We start from the raw sequence: 18,987 nt of genomic DNA, 5'->3' as shown, positions 1-18,987 counted from the left end.
ACTGGGATTCAACACTTCCTAAAGATCAAGCTGCCTCGGCTGATAAGGATCTCTCAAACCTGACAATAACCACCTGTTTATGCATTTCCACCTGAAATTGTGGCTAACAATACCTTCTGTGAATGACTTGCCCCTCAGCTGGGGTATTACCCAGAAGGCAGCACAGCTGGTGCATGAGCAGCATTTCTGCCCACAGCCAGATGCCCCAGCACACATCTGTTGGCTGAGGCCTGGAGCTGAGACCACATCTCCTCAGGTCTCATCACGGTTTGCTTGTGCTCACAAAGAGCCAGCTCTTCACCTCACACAAAGGGATTCAGCACCATTGATGTCTACAAAGTTATTTCACCCCATACTGGGCTGTAGGTGTTTGGATTTCACAGACAGTCCATCAAACAGAGCTCAGGGTAATCCATAATGTCACTGTCCATAGATTTCTGGTTCCACTCTGAGAGGCTACATTCATTTTCTCTTATGTAACCTGTTCCAAAACAATGCTTGCTTCAGTAAAAGAGGTAAGATTATTGAATTTTGGGGTGCAGTAAGAAATTTACCTACTTTCTAATGTTTCTGGATTACAGGAAGGACAATAAAGCTATTTAAGTTGTTAATACACAGAAGTCTATGTAAAATTTACATTAGGAATTTAGCCTGCATTTTCACAAATGCTACAGAGGCTAAGAAGCTTTGGGAAATGCCATTTCAAATGCATTTAATAACAATACTAATAAATTAAATAAATTGCAGCTCCCTTTGTCCATGATGTATTCATTGACAGACACAGTCTTGTGGAAGAAGGGGTAGCTTCAGTAGACACTGTTTTCTCAAGAAAGCCATATTTAAAAGGTTAACTACAGTGTCAACCTCTGTCATGGCAGGAAAGCAAGGCACAAAAACTCACCTTATGTAATTTGTGGTTATAGCATCACCACCAGCCCCCCAGCTGGGGACCTCACAGATGCACGTGGTGGTCGACTACCTTGGTCAGAGGCTGAAAACCCCCGTGAGCTCCCTCCTCTCTGCAGTCTGGGAACAAACTTCACCTCAAACAGTGGCCCTGCATTATATGCAAGTGATGGGAAGTAAAAAGCCTGCTTTGATTTTGGGCATGTCATGATGAAGCAAAGGTTGAGCAGAAATGGCTTCCAACACCCAACTCTTCTTCCGGTGTGGTTTCTTTTCTGTCTTTGAGGGGCTTCAGAGCTCTGGGCCTTCAAAAGAGAAGTGAAACACAAACCAGAGATAAAGTACTTCAAATTACACAAGTGTTACCAGGAAGAAAGCTCAGAATGTAAGTGAACAAAAGAAGAGCAAAAAACCCTCCCCAGGCCTCTGGGGAACTTCATGTTTCTTTGCAATAGGCCTCCAAGGGTGCAGCCCTTGCTGAAGTGTAGATTTCCACTGATATGTGCAAGGTTTCTTCAAAGAGAAATATTAACTGGGCAAGGTGGATGGGCAAGGCTTCATTTTCTCATCTTCTGAAGGTTTGCAGCACCCTTCTGGTGACAAAGAGACATCTGGTAGCAGAATCAGCACTGTCACCAGCACAGAAGGACCTGGAAGGTTCTTTCCCCTGTAAGAAAGTGAAGAAACACAAGTCATCCCTAAAGTAGCCTTGGCAACGCAATTTCTCAGCATGTTTTGCCAAGAAAGCACTCATTTCACACGTAGGAAATGTGAATGCTAAATGCTTGGAAATCAGACAAGTTCTTCCTCTGACCAGCTGTCTTACTGCTGTTCTCTCTGCTCTTTTAAATTGGTTGACATATTTCTTGAAGCACAATGCCTGAAAAATTGGACTCAGTGCCTTCTAAAACCCTATTTCTCTGAATCAGCAAGTACAATTCTCAAATAATTCTTCGTTTCTTTACAGGGAAGAATAAAATCTAGTGGTGCCCTGCGTTAGATAAAAGATTGTGAATTCAGAGTTCTGGAAACACCATTATTGTTCCAGAAAACATACAGGTAATAAGGCTTCACCCTCATATTACTTAAAAAAACCTTAAGACCATAATGTCAAGGGAAACATGGACTGTGAAAATTCTCTATAGAGCTAAAAATTAATTTTCAATTTGAAAAATTAATGTATTTATTTTGCCAGGACCTGTGGCAACCCTGGGCCTGGACACACCTGCCAGCACCTACTTCAAAGACTGTGTGGAAAGAGGAGCTACAAACATCCCACTCTGCTGTTTGTTAGACACACTCCAGTTTCTCTGGGTGGGGAACGGCAAAGGATAGAAATAAAAAATGATGAAGTAATCTCCTGTTTTTACTTCATCTGATTACTGTGGAGGGTAAGGTGGAAAGTACCAGCCTTGTAAGACACACTGTTGCCTTTCATTTTCTACTTGCACAGAAATTCTGGACAGATGTGTCAAAGCATCCTGCTTCTTCTGGGAACTGTTTTTACTAAAACCTCTGATAATCTGAACCTGCCTGAAAAAAACAACACCCTGAAGGTTACACTTGAAATCTATTCAACATACCAGGGGTGTACACAGAGAACAACCTTTACAGTTCCCACAGGTGGGTAAATAGGAGAGATCAACACAATCATCTGCATTCCCAAGTTACATTTCCTCTTACAACAGACATCAAGTTCACCATCCTAATCTAAGAGTTATTCCCAGGGGGTTAAGTGATGGTGAAGTCTCACAAAAGGAGTGGGTGCTATGGAAGAAATACATCTCAAATACCAAGGAGAGCCACAAGGGGGATTTCGTACACCAGGGAATTTTTTCCCAGTGTTTGCCAGAATTTTACCTGTCTGTTGCTATGGGGGAATGGCCATGATAACCACATCGGGATGTTCAAGCCCGGAGGATGCTGTTCCTCCCAGTACAGTAGCACTGAGGACCAAAAAAAACCCTCGTGCTGTGATTCCACCGCCCTCCACGTCAGCGCTGGCCAAACCCCGACTGAGGTATTTCCATAATAACTTCGTTACTCAGGAAACGCCAAAGGTCAAGCTTTAAAGCCCTTTCCAGTATAGCCAAGGTCAGAAAGAGTGACCAAAACCTCTACCACTTGAAGGGAACCTCCTCCTCCGAAGGGAAGGGCGGGCAGAGGGGGGCAGACGGGAGGATGCAGGAGCGCTGCGGTGGCAGGGGCAGAGCGATGCCCGCCTGGCACTTCTCTCTCCCCTTCCCATGGCGTTTATAAGTCCGTGGGCTGTCGGGCAGAGGAACTGCTGCTTTGGCAGGCCGCTAGATGGCAAGAAACGGCAGGAATTGAGCACCAGCTGTGCCTTCTTTCCTGCGAGCGGGACCCCTCATGCTCCACCCCACCAAGCCTGCAGATCGCCCCTCCTAAAATCAGTGGCTGCATCAGAGCACAGACAACACCCTTCTGCACACAAATTAAATCTACAGTCCTCAAATTAATTTCTTTTTTCTTCTTTTTTTTAGGTGATATTTCGGGTGTTCTTTGGTTTTCCTTTGTCTTCCCCCAGTGCTGAAAAAAGCCCTGGCACCTGTTTTGAGATGCCACTGAGCTGTGGCGTGGTGATGATGCATGAACAGAGCCTGTTCGTTTTGGGGAAGTGCAGGTGCTCCCCTGAGGTTCTTTGGAAGACAGCATGACATGCTGCCAGTGGTTTTCACTGATTAAGAACAAACCAAATACCTCACACCTTGAATTATATCCTTAGTTGCTCATCCTTTTTCTCCCTTTGCTGCAGTGTTCTATGTCCTGAGCAAAAATCCCACAAAATTGTTGACATTTCAGGGCTGAACAAGTTTACTCTGAGCAGTTTTCAGCACTACCTGTTGAGGCACAATTTTTATTTGCATTTTAGGCCAGGACAACTCTCCTTTGCTTAACCAAAGAAGATCAAACCCGCTTTGCTTTATTTATCCAGTTTCAAGTCCTTTCTCTAAGTTTATGCCTTTTAATTTCTCCGGTGTCAGTGAGAGGTCGTGTCATACAAAAAGTTATATTCCAAACAGAAAGAGAACAAGGTTCCCCTTAACAATACCTATCACCTCCTGTCTTTCTTGACCCAGAGGAATTCCCTACAAGGATCAAAGCTGGCCCCCGTGTCCATCCCTGACTTGAACCCTGGCTGTACTTGGTCACATAAAGTTGAGACATCAGCTGAGCACCCTTAGTTTTGGTGACTCTCCAATTGCCACAAATCCAAATCCCTCCCTGCTAACAGGCTGCCTCATCTGCAAGGCTTGCTTCTTGGCTGTCCCAAACTAACTGTTAAAATAATTGACTTATCTAGATTTTCTTAAAATCATGTTTCTTTTAAATTTCATTTCTCTGCATTTTGTCCTTCCAGCCAGCTTTGTCTCTGACAGATACAGTGTTTCAAAGCATGCTCATCTTCTCTCAGATTTTCTTTCTCCTTCAGGAAATAATTAACCCAAAGATAAAATTAAAAAAATTGTTTGCTACATGACATGTAATCAAGAATCTTAAACCTAAATGTGTCATCTTCTTCCCATGGTATGGAATGAATCCCACCCATTGCAAACAATGACAGTTGTATCTGAGTCAACCTCAACAGACTTCTTTGGAATTCACAGGAGAAAAATGAATCCTGTCTCGTTAGTGCACATCCTCCTCAAGGGGGCATTGGCTGAATCACCACATCGTCACCACTGGCTGATTCACTCCTTGACTGGGAAGAAATCCTTCCCATCTGCGGAGCAGGGACACCTATTTTCCATCCTGTCCAAGTCTCCTTTCCAACTGCTGCAAAACACATCCACCTGGATCAATTAAGGCAGGTCTAAGACTGAGCTCTGCTCACCTGATCTGTGGGCTGTGTCTGAGACTGGTCCCTTGGGTCTGAATCCAGGACTAAAGATCCTCAATCCATGTTAATTTGTGGGTGTCCTGCTACAACAATGGGCAAAAACTGAGCAAGGAAGCAAAGTTACCACGAACCACAGCAGAAAGCACCTTCAAATATAAAGGAGTGGAAGCAACTGAAGCTACAGGATTGACATAAAGGCATAAAGATCTCCAGCCCAGACCATAGGTTCCCTTCAATCCCTGTGGCATCTGAAGAGAGATGCCAGATTTTTAGGTAAACAAGAAAAAGCAAGGTGCTTCCTTCCCATTTAGGGTGGGAGGTCATGGGGTCAGATGTTAGTTTTCATATCAGATGAANAGTGGTGGTGAGAGGTTGAATCCCACCAGAATTTTATTCTGCCTCACAAAAAAAAAAATTGATTTAGCTTGTCCCATCTATATTCTGGGATAAAAAACATCAGAGGGCTCTTGGTAAATTAACCAGAAGGAAGAAAATGAGTAATAAAAAGAGCATTTTTATAGTAGCAGAGAGCATTTGAGGGGAGCAGACACCACGTAGGCGGTGCCAGAATTAACCTCTTTCCATCATGGAAGAGTACAACTTTGTTAAAATATGTAGGGGCAGGGATGTTAAAATTCCTGGCACAATTTACTGTGAGAACAGCTCTGTTAAAATCATTGAATGGTAACCATGCAAACATCATCATAGAGAGAAAGAAAAACTAAAGACTAAATCTTGAACTCCTGCTTCTCTCTTTCTTCCTTAGCCAAAGACAGGGCTGCTGGAAGAACCATCAGAGGGAGATGACCACGAAGGCAGGAGAACACCAGCTCAGCCATTTAGCATAAATTGTCTTCCATGAACTACAGAAATGGAGGAGGGGAGTGAAGGGAGAAAGGGGATTTACTCAAGGTCCATCCAGCAGTCAGTGCAAGCCCAGGGAGAGCAGCCAACCCTGTGTTTGACCCGGGATCAGCAGCAGAGCTGAGGAGGAATACAGTGTGACAGCTCCTTCCCTGCATTTACTGGTGTGATCCTTGTAAAATTCATTACCCAAAGGAACTGTCCTGGCAAGAATAGCTTTTCTAGAGCCAGAAAACACAGTTATTGCACTTAAATGTCACTTGTGTCCCAAAGAACAGAAAATAAACGTGACCTATTACAGGTCCCCAGAGAAATGTCATTTGCCCAAATCTGGGGAAGGAAGACAGTTCAATCAATCCTGAAATTTTTAACAAGATGTCTAAAATTAATCTCAGTGGAATTCTCACTTTTTTTTTTTCTAAATAAATATTGCTTTGGTCCCTGCTGTTTCTCCATAAAAAGGGATATATCATCATCAGGTACCTTTGCTTCCTAGTTGCACAGGGTTAGATTATCTTTCAGTTTTAAACATTTTTGCTTTGTTTTGACATTCTGTACTAGATATTCTCTCTAGTAGATTAGTCTGTTACTAAAATACAGATAGACTTGTTTTAAACATTTTTGTGTTATCATAGACAGCGTTTTGAGACAGCTCCTATTTTTGCATACCCACTGGTACTCCCACCATCCCTTCAACACCACTACAGCAGCAACACTTCATTAGAGCAGCTCTTTGATGGAGAAAATTGCACCTTCTGGGAGTATACTGTGACCTTTGGGTATTTTTCTTTCTTGTAGAGCTTCAGTCACTAGGGAAGGGCAACTGAGACACCCACATCCCTGAAGAAAAAGGGTCAGAAACATTCATGACTCTTGCAATCAGCCAAGTCAAAAATAACCATCCCCTGTCCACACATGGCAAGACTTGTGCCCCCTGGCTGTGAGAAAGCAAAGTGTTTTATGGGGCCACCTCAGGCAGCGTGTCCCTGAGGTTAAGGACAGGTAAAGCTCACAGAAAGCCTCCAGAGCTCTCATTAGGTTACCTGACCCAGCACACAGCTCTGGTGCAACTTTTGATTTTCTCCAAACTAAGGGGTGACGAAACCCATGGGATTAAGAAGCTGCCCACACTGACATGGTGGCAGCGCTGGAGCAGATCACTGGGGACGGGAGAAAAGGGCCCCTGGAAGGTCTTCCAAGGAAAAAAGATCTGAGTGACAAAGTTGTGATTCTCCTCTTCCACATGGTGATGCACTGGGGCCCTCCCCAGACCGGAAAGTCCACGATAAGGAGAAATAAACAACTTTAGTTCTCTCTGAGGCAGCCCAGAGCTCGCAAAGTTTCTTTGGAACAAGGAGCAGGCACAACACAGCTCTTCAGATGCCAAATAAAGGGTTTAATGTCCTTCCTTAAAAAAAAAAACAAACATATTTTTCTACTACCACCTCATCTTTGTTTTCCCTGAACTTATTGCAAATGTAATTTAGTTCCCGGCAGGAAGGTTATATTTGTAGAGGATGAAGGACTATATTCCGGGTTTGGCACACGCCCTGTAATTTTCATGGACAAGTAGGTGTCTGTGTCACTTCATAATTTCCTTGCTATGCCTAAACCACAGCCTTGGGCTCTGTCAACAGCCACCGAAAGAGAAGGAGGGTGCAGAAGGACAAGTGGCCCCAGCAAGGCAGGAAGGGTTCATGCTGGGCACAGCCACGTGCCACCCCCTGGGATTCAATACCAGTGGTTTGGAGCTCCAACCACCTTGGGGAAAAAATAAACCAGTTTGAAAAATCTCCAGGAGTATCAGGCATATGAAAACAGCTTTTTTAATCTAAAGAAACACTAGAGGCTTTCGGCAGCTCTGGTTGGGTGTTTACATTGCTGCTCAGGTAAGTGGTGTGTACCTGTAAAGTTCAGTGTAGTTGTCTTTAATTATCCCTCAACTTTTTTTACACAGGAAAGCTTTACAGAGTTTGTCTCCTGATAAGTTCTCCTAAAACGTTGATGGAAATGTTCAGAAAATAAAGATAATCCTATAAAAATACTTTTTTTTCAGATAGATTGCTTTAACAAAGAATAAAAAAGCTTTTCTGCAAGACTGTAAAATTACATTTCCTCTATGTCTGCATAGGTGGTTAATTATTTCATTTAAAAACGCTGTTTAACTCATGTGTGACTGACTTTGACATGTACCAGAAATCAGCCTGTTACCATATCAGCTGCTACTTCAGGAGTGGTTGTCTTGGCTAAGAAATCAAAGGATAGGTTAAATATGGCAAAGAAATCTAAAATCCTTATCTTGGCATCACTGTAAAATTGTTGTCTGACTCCCTGATGATTCATGTTCCCTAAAGAAAGAGAAGACAAAAGGTAGGAAGCCCTTCCAATTTGATCGTTACTCATTTCCTGAGCCCTCATCTTGTGAGCCCCTGCCAAGGAATGACACCCCCAGCCCCAGGCACCTCTGGAGCTGCTGAGGACTCTGCACACCCCACCTGTGCCCTCCTCTTTCTCAGGAGGGAGGAGGAGGTGGAGACAGGAAGCTCTGGGCCTCTGAAGCACTGGCACAGAACACTGCACAGGGAAAAAAATCACTGAAATCGCACCCTGAACATCCAAAATGAATGAGTTCTGTCCAGTCAGCAAAACAGGGAAAAATGTAGTTTGGGGCTGTGCTCATTTCCAGCACCCAAGGAGGCCAAAATGAGGTTACATGAATAAGCTTTTCATTCTGTAATTACTTAACTTCCCTTTACATAAGGAGCTAATGCTGTTTTCCATGTTATTCATCCTGTTATCTGGGCAAAACATCTCTTTGAGGATCTCCTTTCCTCTTTTGAATTTCAAGGGCAGATGGTGCTGCCCCTGGCCATGTCTCTTCCATTCTCCAGGCAATTAGCTTCAAACAGTCAGTGGAGAAGAGGAATTCACACACCCTTTACCTGTGCATTACTTACTGCCCATTCCACAGTGCCTATTCCCATCAGGATCACCAATAAATAAGGAAAATCCCTTTACAGTAAACATTGTCTTTCCCTCTACCCTCCATGAACTACTTCATGAGAGTCCCCTGAGGGCAGCAGACTTCCCCCCTCAGCTCCCAAAACCTTATTTTGGGCCTCACTGAGTATTTTGTGTCATCACCGGACAAATCCTGGTCCAAGCAAATCCAGGAAACTCAGTAAGTTGCAGCCAAAAGTAAATGCAGTTACTTGCTATGAACACTCAAGTTTGGACATTCTGAGCACAGCTTTCAGAAAGTCTCCCCTTCCCAGGTAACCCAAATATTGACACACTTTTGAGAATGCAAGAGAATTTTTGCCTTTAAAACATTCACTGCTTTAAATAAGGTATTGAAAAGGGGATCTCCTTCCCAATTTCAGATTAGATCAGCCAGGAAACGCAACTGATAAAATGCATTATTTTCGGCCAAAAATGATGCCAGCTGGCAAACCAGGAGCTGGGAAGAACCAGCAAGGGTCTTGGAAAATACAGGAAAGTAAATAGAACTGAAGAATTTACCCTGAACTCTGCTATTTTATCAAAGAAAAGGACATAAAGGCTTAAGGACATAAAGGACAACTCAGAAAGTGTTGATACACAAGTTTCATTTAGTTTTAGTGAGGCTTTTCTATCTTCATGAAGAGCATTGCAGCTCAATTCTCACACAGTTTCTGGGTCATCTTTCCTAGACACTGATATCTCGAAGATTAGATGACTTTCAATACCAGAAATATCTCGGGTGAACATATTTCTACCTAATAGGCAAGAAAATTCTTCTCCTGGGCATCTGAGTTGAAACAAGGAATTACAGAATCATAGAATGGTTTGGCTTGGAAGGGACCTCAAAGCTCACCCAGTCCCATCCCTCTCATGGGCAGGGACACCTTCCACTAGCCCAGGTTGCTCAGATTCCCCAAATAACCTGGCCTTGGATACTTCCAGGGATTGGGGCATCTTCACATTTAAGTGCAGGAAGAGCTTTTGCTCCACCTCAGCAGACACACCTGCATTTTTTTTGTTCCATGTGAGACTCTTAAAAATTTCCACACTTTGTCAAAAGACAGTGTAAAAAAGGCTGTAAGTTTTCTATGCTGCTTGGGGCCTCCAACTTACATGGGTGTTCAATTTTAGTTTCAATAGAAGCCAAGAATATATATACAAATCCTACAGTTTAAAATGAGTTCACTTACCTTCATGGTATGTTTGATTTTCAGCCCCCAGCTAGAAGAACAACTATTAAAATGTTTGCTGCAAGCTGCTCCAGGTTGTGTTATTTATTTGCTTATAAGATCTTAAATCTTCAGTAGGAGATCCTCCAAGACTGTAGCTAACAGCCAAAGTCTTATAAAATTATTTATATTGGGCAAATTCATGAATACGGTTGTGCAAGGTCAGCTTCACAAGAAACAAGTTTATATTTTGTTTAAATAAATACTTGATGGTAGTGCACAGTAATGGGAAAAGGGTTAGAGACAGGTACCCCCTTGTAGCTAACCTGGCAAAACACTGGGATTCATGGATCTGTCTCCTCCTTGGGACCTACTTAAAAGCAGACTTTCTCTGGAGTTTCCTGTAATCCATCAATTTAACAATCCTTCCTGGAACGTTCATCTAATAATAGCAGCCCCGTATTTATGGAGGCTGTCATTTTTACTGGGGCAGAACTGAATGTAGCTGCCCAAATCAGATATGGATGTTCTTGGGGAATATGTAGATGTAGGATAACTTCCTAGACAGAAAATAGTGGAACAATATAGTTCAGGTGGAAGGGACCTGCAAGAACCATCCAGTCCCACTGCCTGAGCAACTCTAGCTCAGCTTTGGCCTTCCATGTCTTCTCCCTGTAGTGCAAAATACAGCTCTGTGAACTTCCCAGGAAGCCTGACCTTGTTTCCAGGGATTGTACCATTTGTTTTTCCTCTTGACCTCCATCAGGAGCTCCCTGTTCAGCCAAGCTGGTCTCCTGCCCCACTTGCTTGACTTACAACACAGAGGATCTGCCTGCTCCTGTGCCTCTAAAAGGCAGTTCTTAAACACTGACCAGCACTCCTAAGCCCTCAAAAGCAAATTCCCAGGGGACTAACTAAATATCATCCTGAATAGCCTAAAGTTTGCTCTGCTGAAGTCCAGGATAGCAACTCCGGTGTCCTTTTTTTCCTCATCGCAGTGGCAATTTTAAACACAACCATTCTATAATCACTCTGGCCAAGGCAGCCACCTACCACCACATTCCCCATGAGTCCTTCTCTGCCCACAAATAACAAGTCTGGGATGGCATCTTTCCTGCTCACAGAGTACTTGTGACAAAAATTATCCTAACAAGCTACTGGAATGCCCCTGAGTTGCTTGTCACATCAGTGTGGTGTTCCCAGCTGATGCCTGGGAAGTTGAAATCTTCCATATGGTCCAGATATGTCTCCTGTTTGCCTATAGAACAACTCACTGATGCCATCATTCTGCCCAGGCTGCCCATGGTAGACACCCACTACAACATCTGCTTTGTTTTCCATCCCACTATTCCTCACCCAGAGGCTCTCAAACAACAGGATTTTTAACTGTACAGTCTCTCCCTTCCATAAAGTGCAACTCTTCCACGTCACCTGCCCTGCCTGTCCTTCCTGCCCTTTATCCCAGAACTCCAACCATGGGACTCATCCCACCACATCTCTCTAACAGTGGTGACATCACAGGATTGGGAACAGCCCAGTGCTCCAAGCTCACCTGGGTTGTTTCTCATAATACACAAATTGCTGTGAAAGCATTTCAGATGAATAAAGTAAGTGTTTTGGTGAACAGGAGCACAAAAACCTAAGGACAGATGTTTTAATCTCTTCCTACAGGCTGGAAGGGTAGCACTCAAACCTCACAATGTGATCCTGAATAATATTGTGCTTTGTAAGCATAAAACACACCATATTTTATACCAATGAGTGTGCTTATCAGATTCATAATCCCTGGAAAGAGGGTTTGCCATTGGTTTTTAATATACACTCACTGTTCACAGGCATCCCAGGACATACCCAGACTGACATAAATTAACAGAGTACACATAGAGCTGCTGCTGCTCTAGGACTTCTCAGCATAGTGGTCTTTACATCAGCAAAATCAGAATGTGATGCTATATCAGATCTCTGAAAATATTTCCATTATCTTCCAAAAAAATTGATTGGTTTTCTGTAATTAATTATTTCCCAGAATGAGTACTGGCACAAAATGTTTCCTTCTCACCTTCACGGTTTTTCAATTGTTCTCAGTTCAATAAGAAAGTGACAAAACAGATACATATCAGCCAAAAAAAAATAATTAAAAACCCCCAAACTCAAAAAAATAACAAGGAAAGTTTCAGTTTAGTACATTTAATCAGAGCTTCTCAGGCCTAGAAGTGAAATACTTTAAGATAAAGGGGGAAGAATAAGTGGTGCTGTGTTTCTTTCTCTGATGTGGACTGAGTCACTCAGATAAAAGTCTGCACTAGTTTCCTTTATAATCATGTTTTCATCATATTTATAGTAACAAATTCTGGAAAAAAGAATGGGTCTCCTTCACACTTTTTGGCCTTTTCTTGTTAAAATAAATTGTAAAAATATTTTGATATTTTAAATATTTAATATTGTGAAAATATTTTTGATCTACCTTTTTTTTTTTCCTAAATCCTCATCTAAAGGGTTGATGGTACACACTGGACTAATCACACACCCTCACAGCACAAGGCTGAAAATAAATGGCATGAGATCTTCCTTTGACCCATATCCCTGCACTCTTCTTCAGCCCACAGCAAATCTTTCAGTTATAACCACACCAGCATGAAACCAGCTGATAAAGATCTGCAGGTATCTCAGCAGTACTGCCAAAATTTGGTTATTCTCACTGAACTATGCAGCCTTTTGGCATGACAGGTTATAGAAGTGATGGCAAGTAAGCAGCCAAAAGGGCCAACAAAATACGAAGCGGAAAAAATAAAATAAAAAGAGCATGTGGGGACTGAGAAAAGTTAAAGCTCAAGAACAGAGAAGATGCAAGATGGGGAAGATGGAGAAAACCTGTCTGTGACCATGAAGGTCACCATGGATGTTCCCATCCTACCCAAACCAATAACCTGCTCTGACTTCTCTTCCCCTCCTAATCACTTCTTGAGAGCTAAAGGTCCCATTCTGATCCTCCATGGCCATTTTCAGACACTGGATCCAAAAGTAACTCCCCAATCAACCCACCCCCACACATCCATCTCTCGCCCTCCCTTCCTCAGCACTCTGCTTGGAGGAAATTAGTGGTAGTCACCAGAAACCTTTAGAAAAAACAAAGGATGGGAGTTTTCCTGCCAGACAGAGAGTTCAGCCTTCCCCCTCCCTCTGTGGAGTGGGTCACTGTATGAACAGCATTGCTCACAGGCAAACTTGTGGGTTGCACCTCTTCCTGCACCACTGTTTGTGAAGGGAAGAAGAAGTGCTGTGAAGAAAGTAGCCTAAGTTTTCTCAGGATATGGAAAAGCCAAGGGGTTGCTGGAAGCTCACCCTCAGGAGATTATGGAGCACAAAGAAAAATAGGGGATTCAGCGAAAAATTTTAAGTCTTACCCCTGTGGGACAAAACCAATTTTTCTTCCAAGTTAGGTCAGAAAAGTGTCATCCTTAGTAGTTTTCCGCACTACATTGCTCCATCACATACAGCACAAATAAGTCGAGAGGAAAAAAGAGCCAGATCTCCACATTAATACCCAAAGATTTTTTTTTCCAGCCTAAGCTCACTAGGTTTACACACCTGGGTGATGTCACGTCTCTCTCTTTCAGTACTGTATTTTCTGCGTTCATATCTTTTCCTTCCAGAAGAATCAGTGGACTGAGGGTTTCTCTGTTGCCTGCAAGTAAAAGATGAAGATCTCTGGTATGTAGCAAAATCAGGCATTTTCCCTCCGGAAGACAAGGCATCCTGGACAACCTGGACTCAATGCACTCATTAAAACAAGGACCTGCCTACAGAGGACACCACGAGGTGGCAACAAGATACATACAGGCCCTTTATTTCTGTCTGTCACCCCAATTTTCTCTTTCTACAGTGTGAAGGCTCCTCATTTAAATGCTAACCAAAACCTACTTTTTAAAATTCAAATTCATTCTGCTTATCTTGTCAAGGGAAAAGGCCTGCTCAGGGTAACCTCAAAGCTGGAGTCACACCACAGAAATTAGCAAATGGCACAGAAAGTACTAGTTGTATGTATATTCATCTTAAAACAGAGAATAAAATAAGACTACATGTGCCCCAAGAAGAAACCTGGAATACTCTACAAGAAAAGTTTTTTCAGGAATAAAAAACAACTCTCTGTATTCCCACATATTTCTACGTGATCGTATTATCTAGAACTGAAGACATATCTACAACTAAAGTCATATAAACAAGAATTATCTTCTAAACATGAGAATTTGTGTGGAGTTTTTTAGCACAGAAGTAAAGCATTAGGAAAACAACCTGGAAATAGCTGAGTTCATACAGGCAGCAAAAATCTGCAGAAATCCTGGATCAGGCTTCTGTGCGCATGGACTTTCCAGAGAGAACTCCACCATCATCTGCCTTTCAGTGCTCTGAAGACAAGGATGCAGAGTAAGAAAGGAGATGCATAAAAATATTCAACCCCTATCTGGAATCTCAGCACAGTTTATTCAGTTTGTTGTACGTCCTAATCACGTACGTCCTCTTTTTTCCTCTGCTGTGTATTAGAGCTACTAAAGCAGCAAATTAGAGTAAGAAGATGTAGAATTTTACATTATTTAGGGTTGTTCACAAGCTATCTATTCCTTAACATAAAAAATTTCATAGCAATTTATCAAGGTAAAATAAAACCTTGTGGAACACTTTAACTGAAAGTTAAAACCTTGATATACTTCTCTTACAAAATATTTACTAATTCCACTGACAGAACTTCCCACCATTTCAGTGGGAAAGGAAAACAAAGCTATTTTTGTATAAATGTTTATAGTTACCCTGTTTTTGGAAGCAAAAATTCTGGGAGTAAAGATGGTCAGGTAGTATTTTCTTTTTTTTTTGCTTCCACATTATTTACGCTGTGATGTACAGATAAAAACCTCTTCATTTCAAAAATAGAATGCACCACATATGTGTATGGCAGCAGATAAGAATGCTCTGTAAACATCTAAATCATCCCATATCTGAACTAAGACAGCCAGTGTTTTGGGACAGGGTTGTACCAACAGACCTACTTCTCCTAAATGCCCATTCAGGGGAATTTTCTCTAAGAAACAGCTCCAAGCTGATTATTTTCTCAAAAGGATATAAATACTTGTAATTCTGAAATTCTGTCTCAAAAATTTCAGAAGGAAAGGCTGACAAATTTGGACCAATACAACCAGTTACACACACAAAACACTAATTATATGAAATACTAAACTTAGTCTTCTTGCACTATCCCAAGAGTGGAGTTAAACCACTGAGCAGAGGATTTGCAGACAGTGTTGAATAATTTATATTATCCACATAACACAAATTAGGCTGATAGAAAATAAGTTCATGCTTATTGTTTTCTACTTAACCTCTGAAATGTTCAGACTTTAAAAAGGTCACAACAAACAGAAGAAACAATTGAGCGGTTTCCAGGACAGAAGAAACAATTGTGTAGTTTCTGGGAATATCTTCTCTCTTGTATTAAAATACCAGCCTTCCAACTAACAAAGAAAAGCTTGAGGAAGGAAGACCTTGCAGCAAAACCTCTCTTTAAACACAAGGGGGAAATCTCCTGAGGATTGCTCTGGAAACCAGAAATCTCTTCCAGGTGGTTCAGTTCGCTGCTTAAAACACCATTTGGGATTTCCACATCCCATCTTTCCCAATGACTCTGTCTTCCCTGTTTTTAGCATAACAAATTTTCAGGGTGCCCATGCTGCTTTCTAGGGTTAATTTTACCCCTAGGTTATTTATGCTATTATTTACATATTTATACTATTATTTATGTTATATTATTATTTATGTTGGCCAGATTAACATGTAAAGCTGTGTCAGAAGGGAGAGGGAAAATCTCTGAGACACAGCTCCTACTTCTGTGGGAATGAAGAGACTTTTCCCACAGATGGGAGTGCTGCTTTCATGCCAAAAAATAAAAGCATATTAAGCTCCTTACGCAATATTTATCCCACAGCAGAGAGCTTTATCTTTCCCAAATTTGACACGAGAATAATGTTACATACCCAAATCTGGTCTGCAGAGCACAAATAGAGTCTGAAGACTCAAAGTCCAAATCTCACGTGACCCTGAGCCATCCCAAAAAGCATTTAGTAGGATACAGAACTGGAATGTGATGGTAAAAACCTCAGTTTGAGTGGTTGGAAAAGGCCAGGCTGAGGAACTCCTACAGCCTGGTGCTGTAGGTCGGGAATGGGGCTTCCCACCTGTGCTCCTTCACTGATTTATAGGGGACAGGACCACACCAGAGGGACCCCTCCTCAATGTTTCTCATCCTTGGGAGAGCACCAAACACCTCCTTGATACTGGGATTTTTACTCTTCCAAGGAAAACTCAGCTTTTACCCAGGAGGCAGCCAACCTGCTCAAGAAACCAAATTTTTCCTAATTCCAATTTTTCAGTGTCTCAAGAACTGGAGTCCTGCCAGGCAGCCAAACTAAAGTGTGGCTGGGCAGTGTGGGCACAGTAACAATTGCTCTTTCCAGTGAAGAAAATGGGAAAAAGACCTCAGTTCATAATTAGTAGTTACAATAAGATTCTTCCTCTCCAGAGCCCAAATCAGTTCAGAAGGTAGGACTGTCTGCTGAAAATTAGGAAAGACTTCACTGAGGTTAGAGTGATGATGACATTGGGAGAGAGGGAGGACCCAGGTCAACAGCACTCCTACCCTATCAGTGATAACACTGGAACAAACTCCCTAGAAATCCTAAAATTGAACTATTGATCCCAGTAAACACTACACAGCTCAGTACAAAAAAAAATGAAATAAACCGAATAGTTCATCTGAGATCCTACAGTCACTCCAGATCAAACAGGACAAATTCACCCCAATCATGCAGCCCAGCAAGGGAGGCAAACACACATCAGTGGGTTCCACGTGAGCTCCAAATGTGTGCCCAGGATCTGGGCTCTGTGGAGCTCCTGCAGACAGACACTGACCCTCATTTCTCCTGGGTCTGTCTACTGATGTCCAGGTTATTTGCCTTCTGGTTTGGAAATAAGGATGAGCTTTCACAGCAGCTGCTTTCACTGTGTGGTCACTGGGACCCAGAGAGATGAAAACACCTTCCCATGATGGAGTGACCACTGTGAATTCCCAAGTACCAGAAAGAGAAACGGAGAAGTCAGATGGAGAGTGCGTCCAAATAACCAAAAAATAACACTCTTCAGGTAAAGTCCTTTACAAAGAACAAGAGTGACCAGGAAGGAACTTGTCCAGGACTGAGGGGAACAATAAATTAGGGAAGCCTGAACAGGCTGACATAATTAGGACAAAAGAAATTGAAATCAGGAACACTTTAAGAGTGGGTAAAATGAAATATAAATCATTCTCTCACAGTGTGTTTCCTTACCAAAATATATTAACAAACCTTTACCAGAACAGGCCATCTGTCTGATTCATGCTTCAGCAGCCAAAAACCAACCTGCTTAAACTCTGTTTTAAATAAGGAGTGGGAAACACCCAACTTTCTTTTGTCAGCCACTACACTCAGCTACATTGTTTTCCAGAAGTGATTTACTAGACTGGAATTAGTAAGAACATCCACCTCCTCTGTTTCCTTAAGGAAACCCATATTAGTAAGGCTGGGGCTGCAATCCTATTCTTTACTGCCCAGTTCTGTCAGTGCAGGTGGCCACACTTCCCTTTTGCAGGCACTCAAAGCACTGAGCTCAAGTTACTCCCATCTCCCAGGATGCCCACTGGACATGGTCTCAGAAAACCACATTTAAGTGCTTTCAACTTGAAGCTGAAAGACTTTTAAGCCTTCCTGGCTGATAAATACTACTCATCAACATGGAAATTTGTGGCAGAATCAGCACTGAACAAGAAAGTCAACCCACCTTAAGATAAAAAAAAAATCCATACAAAATCCCACCTTGCATCCTCTTACTCCTAAAATTATCCTGCACTTCCTTCCTTGACATCTTGTTACGTGGCAGACTTTGAGAACAGCTGCCATTATGCTCTCAAAGCAAACAGCATTTCAGTCAGCAGAGCAGCAGCAGGGAAGGGGTTTTCATCTCCCTGGGTCCCAGTGACCACACAGTGAAAGCAGCTCCTGTGAAAGCTCATCACTATTTCCAAAGCAGAAGGCAGTCCCTCAAGGTAAAAGGCAAATAACCTGGAAATGTGTTGTGCACAGGCAAAATTCTTGGGCTGGGGAAGGGCAAGGGGAGCATAAAGGGGAAAACACAAGCACGAATTCACCACTTCAGCGGCAGCAGGAGCAGCTGCCCCGACCTCAGCTTGGCAGGGAATGAGAAAACATTGAGGGCAAAAAGAAGTCCTCACAGTGCCAGCAGAAGTGTTTTTTGTTTGTTTTTTGCAAACTCCATCTTTCCTTCAAACCCAGTGGGGGTTTGAAGACCTTCTCTTTGCATGGGAGTTGTTATCTCTCACAGACATTTCACCTTCCTGTCCCACATGTCAGCACAATGCAAGACTAAGAGTGATGGACATCCTTGAGCGTGCCAGGGACAAAGGCACACAAAGAGAGGAGACAGCTGTGGGAACTAAACAATGACTTGAAAACTAAAGCAAACCTTTTGACAGGTTCTGAGCACCAGGCTGCCAGCCAAAAAAAAGCAGCCTTGAGGTTTCCCTGAGGAAATATGCTGTTCTGCAGATGTGAAGGGTGGACAATCTTCTTTCCACTTGACCCCAGCTCTGCCAGGAGCTCCTGGGCCAGGCCAGCAGTCCCTCTGTTCTTTGTGTAAGGTAAAAGTTGCTCTCCTGCCCGGGATTTGCGCATGGAAAAGTGACCTGGCTGATCTCAGAGTGCCAAATTCTTAGACTCACAGAATAGTTTGGGTTGGAAAGGAGCTTTAAAGGCCATTTAAACCCCTCTGCAATCAGCAAGGCCATCAACTAGACCAGGTTGCTCAGACCCTATCCAGCCTGACATCGAATGTTTCCAGGGATGGGCATCCACCACCTCTTTGGGCAGCCTTTTACCACTCTCATTGAAAATACTTTTTCCTTGTATATATATAGTCTAAATTGATCCTCTTGTAGTTTAAAACCATTCCCCCTTGCTCTATTGTGACGAATTCCCAGGAGAAGACACTACAAGTCCCTGTCACTCACAGTGAGGGATGGCCAGCATCCAGTAGGAAGTTCTCCAGAAGTCACCAGTAGCAATCATTTGTTTCCCTGGAGAAAAA

General features: G+C 42.6%; 2 long non-coding RNA genes across 2 annotated transcripts; one reads left to right on the top strand and one right to left on the bottom strand.

Moving 5' to 3' along the window:
- The first annotated feature begins 1,123 nt into the window (after positions 1-1,123).
- Positions 1,124-2,206, top strand: LOC108500716. The gene is made up of 3 exons (XR_001875968.1): positions 1,124-1,291; positions 1,874-1,965; positions 2,102-2,206. It is a non-coding gene; the product is annotated as an uncharacterized LOC108500716 (long non-coding RNA).
- Positions 1,553-14,118, bottom strand: LOC108500717. The gene is made up of 3 exons (XR_001875969.1): positions 14,098-14,118; positions 13,393-13,482; positions 1,553-1,573 (listed from the first exon to the last, which is right to left on the bottom strand). It is a non-coding gene; the product is annotated as an uncharacterized LOC108500717 (long non-coding RNA).
- Positions 14,119-18,987: the final 4,869 nt, after the last annotated feature.

The sequence above is a fragment of the Lepidothrix coronata genome, unplaced genomic scaffold (assembly GCF_001604755.1).
Source record: "Lepidothrix coronata isolate B3197 unplaced genomic scaffold, Lepidothrix_coronata-1.0 Scaffold93, whole genome shotgun sequence".
Taxonomy (NCBI): domain Eukaryota; kingdom Metazoa; phylum Chordata; class Aves; order Passeriformes; family Pipridae; genus Lepidothrix; species Lepidothrix coronata.
The sequence above is the reverse complement of the archived record's forward strand: the minus strand, read 5'-3'. Positions and strand labels throughout refer to the sequence as shown.